Genomic DNA, 3,437 nt, shown 5'->3' on the forward strand with positions numbered 1-3,437 from the left:
GTGTAGTTAACATTTCAGCTTCATCAATTGGTTCAGTTTCTTCTCCTAAAGAACATTCTCCTGTTCCTTGTAATTCTGGAAATTCTTCTAACAATTCTGCATGTGAATCTATAGTTTGAATATAATAACATGTATCATCTGCAGATTGTGGTTGTTGCATAGCTCTATCAACTGAAAAAGTAACACTCTCGTCCTCTATACTTAGGGTCAGTTTCTTACCGAACACGTCTATCATTGCTTTAGCCGTGTTTAAGAATGGTCTTCCTAATATGAGAGGAACTTGAGAATCTTCTTCCATGTCCAGAACAACAAAATCTACTAGAAATACTAAAGTACCAACTTTAACTAGCATGTTCTCCATTATCCCTCTAGGATATTTTATTGATCTATCGGCTAGTTGTATGCTTATTCTTGTTGGTTTCAATTCTCCAAGGTCTAGTTTAGCGTATAATGAATACGGCATTAAATTTATACTAGCACCGCTTCTATTGAACTAAGACTACCCAGAAAACATGGAACTGTGAAACTTCCTGGATCAGATAGTTTTTCTGGCATCTTATTCAACAGCACTGCTGAACAATTAGCATTCATAGTAACGGCTGAGAGTTCTTCCATTTTCTTTCTATTCGATATTAGATCTTTCAGAAATTTAGCATATCTAGGCATTCCTGAAATTACATCAATGAAAGGAAGATTTACATTTATCTGTTTAAACATATCCAAGAATTTGGATTGCTCGGCTTCGAGTTTCTCTTTTTTCATCTTACTCGGGTAAGGAAGTGGTGGTTGGTATGGTTTAACATAAGGTTTAGCCTTAACTGTGTTATCTTCATTAACCTTTTCAACTACCGGTTTTGTTTCCTTATCTTGTTCAGAAATTACAGGTATTTCAGGTGGTTTAAGTGTTGTACCACTTCTTGTGGTAATGGCTTTAGCTGTTTCATTCTAGGGGTTTGCATTTGTATCACTAGGTAAACTTCTCGATTTTCTTTCACCTATTAACCTTGCTATGTTACTTACTTCTTGTTCCAAGTTTTGAATAGAAGCTTGTTGATTTCTAAATGCTTGAGCATTTTGTTCATTAGTTTGTTTCTGAGATGTGAAAAACTGCGTTTGAGTTTCAACTAGCTTCGTCATCATATCTTCTAAATTTGGCTTTTTATCATCGGTTTGTGGTGGTTTGTTTTGAAAATTAGGTCTTTGCTGATTGTAAGTATTGTTGGATACTTGTTGATTGCTAGGACCTTGTTGATTGTTGTATGGAACATTTCGGTTATAATTCTGGTTTTGATTGTAAATTGGTCTTGGCGGTTGATAATTATTCTGATAATTATTTCCAGGCCTTTGGTTTATGTATGAAACATTCTCTCTTTGTTCCATTGTTAGTTCAATATTGAGACAATCTTTTGTCAAATGTGGTCCTCCACACTGCTCACAACTAATTCGTATTGAGTGTATATCCTTAGTCATCTTTTCCATTCGTCTCTCGACAGCATCTATCTTTGTAGAAATGGAATCTAAGTCATGGCTAGAATCGGCTCTAGCTGCTTTAGATGATCTAACGATATCTTTTTCTTGGTGCCACTCATGTGAGTGGGAAGCAGTGTTATCAATAATTTTGTAAGCATCAGTTTCTGTTTTCTTCATAATAGAACCACCAGCTGCTATGTCTATGTCTTTCCTCGTAGTGATGTCGCATCCTTGGTAGAATATTTGTACTATTTGACAGGTGTCTAAACCATGTTACGGACATCCTCTTAATAACTTTCCAAATCTTGTCCACGCCTCATATAGAGTTTCATTTGATTTTTGTGTGAACGTAACAATTTCTCCTTGAAGTCTTACGGCTTTAGATGCCGGAAAGAATTGTTTAAGAAATTTTTCAACTAAAACGTCCCATGTATCAATCGCCCCTTCAGGTAACGATTCCAACCAATCTTTGGCTTCTCCCTTTAAAGTCCAGGGAAATAACATGAGATATATCTGTTCATCCTCAACTTCTCGGATTTTAAATAGTGTGCAGATCCTATTAAAGGTACGAAGATGTTCATTTGGATCTTCCTTCGGCGCACCACTAAATTGGCATTGATTAGTTACCATGTGTAGAATTTGTCCTTTGATTTCATAATCTGGCGCATTAATGTCTGGATGAGTAATTGCGTGACCTTGGCCAGTGCGTTTAGCTCTCATTCGGTCTTCCATACTTAAAGGTTCCAGATTCTCCATAATTGAATTTGTTGAATCTGAATCACTAGAGGATTCTAATTTAATGGTTCGTTCCTCAACAATCTCTGTTTGAATGATTGGTGGTTCCGGAGGAAAAATTAGTGGTTCAGGATCTATGAATCGTCCCTGAATATTCTCCGGATTCTCAATTATGAGGTCGGGTTCAAAAAATGGATTATCGGAAATTTGAATTGGAGTACTTGGTCGACTGGATGACGATTCTAAAGAAAAATCAACGGCGGTAATAATTGCTAAATGTCTTGATCTAGTTACAGGTGGTGAACGTACAAAAGGTGGTGAACGTCTTGCTCGGTGCATTCACTGATTATCCTATTAGTTTTTAAAAGGAAAGAAAAATTATATAAGTTATCCTATTAATAGACTTTTCTGATTTTGCTCACGTTTCGAATAGCCAAAAGATGCAGCAGAGGGGCAGGATTCGTTTGGACTCAATATAATTGAGTACTGTTTGGCTCCAATAACCCGGTCCACGTACAAATCCAACTATTACTACGAACCAGAAAATTTTGATGTCTATCAATTTAACCACTTAAAATAAATTTTCGTAATTTAAAGAAATTTTAGATAAGAAGTAGAATAAAAATCTATGTCCTAAAACTAGAATGGTGAGAAATAAGAAAGAAAAAGAGTGCGTCGAAAAAGGTCGAAAAAGAAAAGGGTTGAAAAATAAAAGGCGTCGAAAAATAAGAAAGAAAAAGAGTGACTATGAAAATTTAAAATACTCGACTAACTCAACCTTATTGCTATCACTAACTTAAAATTAAAATTGCAAATTGAGATTACTAATTGGAGTGATAATTGATACATAGGTAAAAGGCGTCGAAAAATAAAAATAAGAAAGTAGAGCGTTGAAACTTAAAAAGTAACTAAAAACTAAAAATTAAAAGTTGCGTCTAAAAATATTAAAGCTTACAAGTAAAACTATATCCCAAATGGCAATATCTTAAAAAGGTACTAAAACTTAAAAAGGCGTCGCAAAATTCTAAAGCACCTAAATCTTAGTCTAAAGAAAAAGCACTTAAGGGATTTTACGGCAAAGCCTAAAAATCTAGAAGTAAAAATAACTATGGCAAAAACTATGGCTTAAAACTAAATATGGGCGAAAAATACAAAAAATTATGCTAAAACGAATAAAAAGGGACAAAATAAAAAAAAATATACTAAAAGTTGTAAAAAGTACAATTTTTATA

The sequence above is a fragment of the Rutidosis leptorrhynchoides genome, chromosome 11, assembly GCF_046630445.1.
Source record: "Rutidosis leptorrhynchoides isolate AG116_Rl617_1_P2 chromosome 11, CSIRO_AGI_Rlap_v1, whole genome shotgun sequence".
Lineage (NCBI taxonomy): Eukaryota > Viridiplantae > Streptophyta > Magnoliopsida > Asterales > Asteraceae > Rutidosis > Rutidosis leptorrhynchoides.